We start from the raw sequence: 9,635 nt of genomic DNA on the forward strand, positions 1-9,635 counted from the left end.
CTCTGTGCTCACTGCACAGAGCCTGCTTTGGATTCTCTGTCTCCCTCTTTTTGACTCTCTCCTGCCTGTAAGCATGCTCTCTCTCTCTTTCTCTCTCAAAAACTAATAAACATTAAAAAAATATTAAAAACAACATGATACATGAATGGCGAATAGTCGCTAAAAATATTATTGGAAAAACACAAATAAAGCCTCTATAAGATACAACTTCATATTCACTACAATGGCTAAAATTTGAAAGAATGACAATACCAAGTGTTGACAGGGATTTGAAGTAACTGGAATTCTTCCAGTTTGTTCTTGGGATTATAAAATATTGCAACCAACTTGGAAAACATTCAACATTTTCTTATGAAGTTAATGATACAATTATCATAGGATCAACAGATTACAAACGTATAATTTATACAAATAATGAAAACAGAGAACATCTTTAAAAATAAGGAGACTTGTAGTGAATGTATATAATAGCTTTATTCATAATGGCAAAAAATCCTGGGAAATAAACATTTGCCATCAGTAATTGAATGAATAAACAAATTTTGATTTATTCATACAATGTAATAGTAACCACCAAGAAAAGGAACGAACTACCAGTATAGATGACAACGTGGATGCATTTTATAAGCATTGTCCTGAGAGGAAGAAACCATTTATTAAAGAGATTGCACTGAACTAGTCTATTTATGTTAAATTCTAGAACATCCAAAATTACATTTATAGAAAATAGGTCAATGTTTGTCTGGCCTAAGGGAATGATTAGCTCCAAACGTGTATGAGAGACTTGGAGTATTTATGCTGTTTTTCTGTCTCTTGATTAAGATATTGTTACCTAGTGTATTTATTCACAGAAATTCTTTAGACTGTGTGATTGAAATGTGCAAGTTGCATTGTGTGTCCATTTCCATTATAAATTTGATCACATCGGTAGCCATCATTTTATTACTTCTTGTGATTCCATGGGTTGGCTAGGTGGAGCCTCCCCTCCATGTGACACCATCTGCAATTAGCTGCTGATGGAAATGGACTGGAACATTCATTTGCCACTGCCCATGTGTCCATTTATTATTATAGGCTGAATTGTGCTCCCAAAATTTATATGTTGATGTCCTAACCCCCAGTGCCTCAGAACATTACTGTAGTTAGAGAGAGGGTCATTAAAGGCATAATTAAATAAAATGAGGTCACTAGGGGTCATTGGGTCACTAATCCAATATGACTGGCATCCTTATAAAAAGAGATTAGGACACAGACACACACAGAGGAAGGACCATGTGAAGACACAGGAAAAGACAGCCATGTACAAGCCAGGGAGACAAGCCCCAAAAGAAACCAACCCTACTCACAGCTTGGTCTTGAACTTCTAGCCTCCATAGTTGTGAGAAAATAAATTTATGTTGTTTAAACCACCCAGTCTGTGTTACTTCACTATGGTAGTCCTAGAAAACTAATGCAGGTATTTTTTAACTTCAGGTCACTTCTCTTTCCACAGAAACAATATGACCAGGAGCACTTCCTTGTCCTCTCTGAATTGGGAGAATTTTTCCCTCATCTCTTTGTCTGAAAGTCACCCTTGTGTTAGCATATCATATGGTAGCCATCCATTTTCACCTTGTTTCAACACACCAAGCCAGCCCATCTATTAACAACTCTGGTCTGTCTTTGTCCATCAGGGGGTCAAATTTTGTGAGTAAAGAAAAAGGCTTGGTGCAGGTAGTGATGATAGGGAAAAGAGAAGACAAAGAGGTACACCAAATATAAAGAATGGGCAAAAACAGAAAGAAAACAAGGAATAAGTAAAGGCAATGAAGATAGAAGGAGAACAAAAAAAAAAACAAAAAAAAAAAAATGAAGAGGGAGACGGAGCAAGGTACAGCTGGAGAGAGAAAGCAATAGCTCCTGGGCTGAAAGAACATTTGGTGGATCACTCATGGTAGAATTAGCTTCTGCCTTGTAGACACCAAGATGCTTTCTTTCTGCTCCTAGTTGTACATTCCCATATTGCATGCTACATCTATTCAATTTTAATTTATTGTTACTCAAAGCCGCTCATGAAGAAAGAAGTCAAACTTGGAGTGTCAGCACACTGTGTTCCCTCTGTAGTTTGAGTGAATCCAGCCCTGGGGCTTCAGGATACCCTGGGCAAGGAAGCAGATCAGCCCTGGATGGGCAGTCCTGGGAGCACAATGTCCTAAATTATTAAGGAGAGACAATGACTGTGCTTCTGGTCTGTTGGCCAAAATTGAGGGTTCACGTTGGCGGTCAGAGAAAACAAAGTGCTGGGGTATATGAGCTCATTCTAAATGGAGTGTTTTTTTGCTAGAAAATACTCACTCATGAATGTATTTTTTCACCATGGTACTTTTTCTCATCAGACGTGTAGGTATATTGAAATTTCTCCTCAGGAGACTTGATCATCTGTGGAGGAAAGAGGAAAAATGATGCAGACTCAGGAATATGTGTGGGATGGGAGGCTGCAGTGTTGGTATTTGACCAGGACCTGTCTGACCCCCACGTACTGCACATTCTCTCACAGCAGGATGGAGAATCCTCTGTTCTCGTAGGGAGATGTGTATGGAGAGGAGCTGGTAGGGTGAACCTGGTAATGTGATTTCATAGAGTTGCATTTTCCTATTGAAATGGTGAAGCCCTAGAATAAAGACATCTTGATTGAGAGGCTGGAAAAGAGTATACATGGGCCCTCTCATGGTTATGTATTCATGTGTCTCCAGCCAAGTCTCAGGAAGACAAAATGTGTAGCCCGATGGCACCCACATGCCCTATCCCCCACAGCAGGGAGAATTCTTACCCCTTACAACCAAATGGTGAAATACCATAGGCAGGGACTCTGCATTCTTTACAGACTCACCAACTTCTAAGTAAACAATCCAGTGGTATAATAGCATACAAGAGTAGACTTGCCCAGGCATGGCCATGATAGCCAGGAGGATACAGAGACCACCAGGAAGTTGGGAGCCAGGTAGGAGCCTGGATACCAATGAAGGATTTAGGAAAAGACTTTCATACAGTCCTTCTGTCTTTACTGATATAACATAATATTACAGAATGTGGATAAATAATAATAGTGGTTTGTGGTAAGTATTCCTTTAATCATCATGAGAGACAAATTTTAACTTAATAGTACCTGGACTCAAGGTACTTGGGTTAAAATCCAAATTGCATTAATTTCTGGCTGTAGGACCTCAGGACAGCTCGTTCAACAGCTCACTCCTTAGAACCCTCAACTGTTAAATGTAAATAATTACAGAACTTTTCATACAGGACCACTGCCAAGATTAAATGTTAAAAATATGAAATGTACTTGAAGTATTACCTGATACCAAGTAAGCACTCAATCAATTGGACTTGTATTGTATATTTCATGGTTAGTAGTTATTATTACTCACACTAGCAATAATGAACACTACTTTAATAAATAATTATCTAACCCTTTTTTTTTAATGTTTATTTATTTTCAAGAGAGAGTGTGATTGGGGGAAGAGCAGAGAGAGAGAGGGAGACAGAGAATCTGAAGCAGGCTCCACACTGTCAGCGCAAAGCCCAGTGTGGGGCTCAAACCCACCAACCATGAGATCATGACCTCAGCCAAAATTGCACGCTCAACTAACTGAGCCACCCAGGCACCCCAAGGATCTACCTCTTTCAAGCCTCACCATACTCATAAAAATATGAATGTATTCTCCTAGTTTTGAACTATCTCTTCATTCCTAATTGCAGTATTAATTTCAGTCATATTGTTAATGTAAAAGCAAAAAATGATATCAATGGCACATCACAACTATCCTAGTTTCATATAGATTAAAAAGGAACCAGATTCACTAGTGTAGTATTAATCATGGTTTTAATGTTATGATAATGCAAATTAACAATGTACTGAAATCATCCTCATTTCCTAAAAGGAAACCAATATTTTCTTGTGACTACTTCTTTGGCCCTGGAAAGGTCCTGGAATATGAAAGAACTCTGTAAGATGTCACAAAATTGCTCAGAGATTAGTCCCTATAGTCACTTTCCCCCAATGTCCTTCAAAGTCGGCCATGAATTTTCTTGTACATAGCCATGTCCCTACATCCTCAACTTACAATGACCATTCTCTCTCCATTCTCTGCAAATTCCCAAGTTCAGGCAGACACTCGGCTGGACCTTACTTGCCAATCAGGGGCCTATTGCTATGCCTCTAATATATAACATTTAATCTTTTTTAGGCCATGAGCCCTGATATTTATTTATTTATTTTATTTTTTCTAACGTTTATTTATTTTTGAGACAGAGAGAGACAGAGCATGAACAGGGGAGGAGCAGAGACAGAGGGAGACACAGAATCTGAAACAGGCTCCAGGCTCTGAGCTGTCAGCACAGAGCCCGACACGGGGCTCGAACTCACAGACCGTGAGATCATGACCTGAGCCGAAGTTGGACGCTTAACCAACCAAGCCACCCAGGCTCCCCTATTTATTTATTTTAATGTTTACTTTTGAGAGAGACACAGCGTGAGTGGGGGAGGGGCAGAGAGAGAGGAGGAGACACAAAATCTGAAACAGGCTCCAGGCTCCAGGCTCTAAGCTGTCCGCACAGAGCCCAACACAGGGCTTGAACTCGGGAACAGTGAGATCATGACCTAGGCTGAAGTCGGACGCTTAACCCACTGAGCCACTTGGGCACCCCACCCTGATTTTAGCCACATGCCCAGGCTTTTGCATCAGGAGAAGGTGCCAAATGGGTCAAGGATCAATTGCTTGTTCCTATGCCCTATCAGGGCCTCTCAGTACCACCCATGAACTCATCTAATACCCCTGCATAAGCAAGGGGGAGAAAGACCACATTGTATCTGTGGTCAGAGATATATGAGTGCAGTATGAATTCATGTTTATTTTAATATATATTCAGATGCACAGATGCACAAATAGATATGCTTATATACAAAGATTAGCATATGTATGTATATATAAATATGCATATATAAATATGTGTTTGTATTATTTATTAAATTAGTTTGTTTGTTTGTTTACTGGCTCTGTCTCCTAAGCAGACCTAGAGGCATTGACACCCTGATAATAATGAGCACACCTAGTGCCCAGATCTTGGTTTCTAAACACCATTATCTAATAAAAGAAATCAGAACTCTTTTGGAAAAGGGCTGTATACAGGGCAAGGGCAGTTAAAACACAGGATGATCCCATGTATATTAAAAAGACACATGAATCAATATGAAAAAACTCCCAATAGCCATGGCTGGAACAATTTTCCAAGCAAAATGTTTAACAACTGAAACAATTAAAATACAGGACAATTTTCCTAACAAATACATAATATTAAATTATAGCTCAAAGAATAAAATAAATATCCATCATTCTGTGCCAATAAAAACAAAATATTAAATAAATGAGGAGAAGGGACAAATCTTCCTTACAGAAGAATTGCAAGGGAGCCTAGTGGCTCAGTCAAGCGTCCAACTTCAGCTCAGGTCATGATCTCACAGTTCATGGGTTCGAGCCCCATGTCGGTCTCTGTGCTGACAGCTCAGAGCCTGGAGCCTGCTTCAGATTCTGTGTCTCCCTCTCTCTCTGCCCCTCCCCTTCTCATGCTCTGTCTCTCTGTGTCTCCCAAAAATAAATAAAAGTTAAAAACAATTCAAGTAGCATGTGTAGATATGTGCCTTCTAGGAGGTGGGAAATTCATTTCCTTTTTCTTAAGTATGGAGAGGACTTACCATGTCCCAGAGAATAGAATACGGAAAGGAGAAAATAGTGATTTTCTAGTAGGAAAACACTGAAGAAACCATCTTAACCAGGTGATCAAGGCTAATAACAGCAGATATCATTTATAGCAATATCATATACAATGAAAATCATACTCCACCTCTGAGTACATTTTAAAAAACACCTTTTCTCTTTTCAAAGTGCAATTTACTTACATATGTTGCATAATGCATTGTATTTAAATTACAATTCCTTTGTAAACCTCTGTTATACTTAATTTGTATGACTGCATCTATAACCACTAACTTTATTTATTTATTTATTTTTTAATATAATTTGTTGTCAAGTTGGCTAACATACTGTGTATACAGTATGCTGTTGGTTTTGCATAACCACTAACTTTAAAATAATGCAACAAAATGAAATGCTGACCATTCAGTTTTGTCCTCTTTTTCTGTTGGACTTTCTCATCTATCTAGGACCCACTAACACAATGCAGACAATCTCAAAATGTGACTACTGGCATATAAGCTCTTACCTTCCAGTCTTTCAAGATGTTTCCTGAAAATGTGACTCAAATTGAATACTTCCCTCGGAGATAACCAATTCATATTGTTAATGACAGAAGATGGAGGTATCCTGGCCTTCATGATGCTTAGCACATATATGTTGAAAAATAGCATACTTAGTAATTTCCAGATCTTGTTATAAGCATGTTTACAACATCTCTCTTTCACATACTCTGAATTCAGTTTTTGGTTTTGCAAGCTGAGGGGAGTTTAGGAGTCTCTACAGTATTTGGTTGAGACCATCATTGCTTGTCAGGGAAGTGAGCTGGCAAACAAATGATGAGGATAGACCATTTGTGCTAATTTAAGTGATCTGTGTGTGATTTAACTCATGCTCTTGATGCCAAATTTTTGTGCAAACGTAATTATCCCCTGGTTCCGTATTTAGGTTTTAGGAATGCCTAATATTAAAGTTGAAAAGTTTTAGTGGATTTTCTCCTCAAGTTCAGCAATTTGCCTTTACAAAAATTACTTAATGATTTTGACCTTAAATTTTTCACCCAAGAGAAAACAGACAATAACAAGATAATATCCCTAAACCTATGAATTCATTTATAATGTGACACCAGATGATGCCAAAGCCAGCACCAGATATTGAGGCTACTTTGAAGGATGATGAATGGTGACATTCTAGGGCTCTGTTGCTGATTAGTGAGATGCTCTCCTTTAAAAATCTTTATAGGTGGCTCAGTTGCTTAAGCCTCCAACTCTTGGGTTTGGCTCAGGTCACGATCTCACAGTTCACTGACAGCACGGAGCCTGCTTAGGATTCTCTCTCTCTCTCTCTCTCTCTCTCTCTCTCTCTCTCTCTCTTCCCCTCCCCTACTTGCACTCTCTCTCTCTCAAATAAACAAATAAACTTAAAAAAATAAAGATCTTACAAATAAAATAATCATCCATTAAGGAAAAGATTAAATAGGGCCTGAAGGAACACACAGAGCCTGTTGTGGATTGAGGCATACAAACCAGTACGTTAGGTTATAAGTGACAGAAAACTAGCTCAAAGTCACTTCAGCATAAGAGGGAGATCTATGAGCTCTCCTAATTAGGAAATAAAGAACTGCCCCTGGCTTCAGGCCTAGCTTGATGCTAGGACTCAATACCCGCAGGACTTTTAGTCCGTCTCTCCCCCTCGTGAATCTGCTAGACTCTTCTGGCATCCTTCCTCAGACAGGTTCTCATCTGCCAACTCAGAAACCCCACAGAAAATAACCAGCTTTTTCTCTTCTCGGGCATAAAAATCCAACGAGAACTCTCACTGGGCCATGTACCCTTCATTCCCCAATAAGTGTGGTCTGACCTGGGGTACTCTGATTGGACTGGGTTGACCCAAGCCTTCTACTCTATGTCCAGGGAAAGATGGTCATGACCAAAAGAGCCATGTGTGTGAGGGAGAAGTTCCTGATAGAGAAAGATGAGCAACCCTTTCTTAACTCCCTTTTATTTATTTAAAAAAAATTTTTTTTAACGTTTATTTATTTTTGAGACAGAGAGAGACAGAGCATGAACAGGGGAGGGTCAGAGAGAGGGAGACACAGAATCTGAAACAGGCTCCAGGCTCTGAGCTGTCAGCACAGAGCCCGACGCGGGGCTCAAACTCACGGAGCACAAGATCATGACCTGAGCTGAAGTCGGACACTTAACCGACTGAGCCACCCAGGCGCCCCTCTTAACTCCCTTTTAAATGAGGGCCTTAGAGTTGGTTTCTCTTACTTTCAACCCAGAATCCCAACTACTGTAGCAAGTTGTAGGAGATGGGACAATGAGTAGGGAAACTGCTTTCTAGGCACTGTGACACTGCACACCACATGTCTCACAACAGCCCTGGGGTGCTGATACAGAGCTGCTGCTCAGAGCTCTTGAGCATCAAGCTATACCACCAGAGAAACACAGCAAGTTGAAGAATGGAGTGATATTTTGCCTGAAGGAAAAGAAGATAGACTTGAACTGATCCCTGCCAACAGCTGGGATGTGTAATTTAAACATTCCACTGCCCTCAAGGGAGTCGTGTAACCTGGAGCCAGTGGGACAGTCCTGGTTTAAAATATTCTGCTCACATCAGCCTAGATATTGTCACAATGCCCCCTGAAGAGCTAATTAATGGTCATGCTTACCCAGGGTAACACAACTGAAACTGGTTCCCAGATCCTGTAATGAGAAGATTCCAACACATTGGGTTGCAGGGGCAAGAGAACAAGAACTTCTTTTGAATCCATAAAGCCCCAACAATGCTACCACCATAGTATTCATTGCATATGGTGTGAATAGATGCAAAGATGCGGTCCTGAGCATTTTTCTAACTGTAGGGCCTTGAAACACATTACTTGAAATCTCTGGGCATCTGTATACTTTGTAAAAAATGTTTAATAGTCATCGCTTTGTGGGGTTAATGTGAAGATTCAATCTGCCTACTATGTAAAGTGGTTGGTACAGTGCCTAGCACATAGTAAGTGCTGAACAAACATCGGCTCTTATTATTATTACAAAAAGTATAGGGCAGCCTCCACCAACCTAATTTAAGAGGCAGACGAACTCTTAGTTTCATCCAAATATGTTATATACACCACTCTGGCCATTACAGATTCATCACTTTGGATTAACAAATAATCTCTATGGCAATGCCGAAAACTCTAGTAGGAAACATGAAATACTACATTCAAGACTTTCATAAATCGTTCCCAAAGTAGTTATTTCCTCCTAATGGGTTTTAATGAAGAGAAGGGTGACATGAACCACAAGAATCTTCAGATAGGTACAGATTGGGATCGGTGACACTGGAGTGTTATCAGTGACACTGGTGGGCTGCAATGGGCTGAGAAGAAAATGTTTTGATGGAGAATTTTCTGATATCACAATGATCTTTAATTCTCATTATTCACCAGGCTGATTAGCTGGTCTCAAACACAAAAACAAAAACAGAAAACAAACACACAAAAAAACCCTATCTCAAAGCTCCATAATGTTTGGAGCAGGAGTCTACATATCCAAAACATGTATTTTTCTGCCATCTGCTGGTCATTTTTGAAAAGGACAACAATCTTTATGTGAGCAAAGATGGGGTCTTTGGTGCCTCTCTTCTTTCTTGCCCCACCTGGGGACTTGCCCACAAATCTCACTGGAACAGTGGGTTGTAGAATTTAGTTTGTGAAATAGGTGATAGGACTTTGGAGATTCATTATGGTGGTATATGGAGACACTGATGGACTTGTATGGGGTCAGTGATTAGTGTCTGTGGGTTCAGTAGCAAATGTCCGTGGGGTAAGTGAATGTGGCTGAGACCTGAGTGATTGAAATGGTACCAGAAACGGATTTTTTTTCTGGACTTAGCAATGGAGTCTCTAGAAAT

The sequence above is a fragment of the Leopardus geoffroyi genome, chromosome E2 (assembly GCF_018350155.1).
Source record: "Leopardus geoffroyi isolate Oge1 chromosome E2, O.geoffroyi_Oge1_pat1.0, whole genome shotgun sequence".
NCBI classification, from domain to species: domain Eukaryota; kingdom Metazoa; phylum Chordata; class Mammalia; order Carnivora; family Felidae; genus Leopardus; species Leopardus geoffroyi.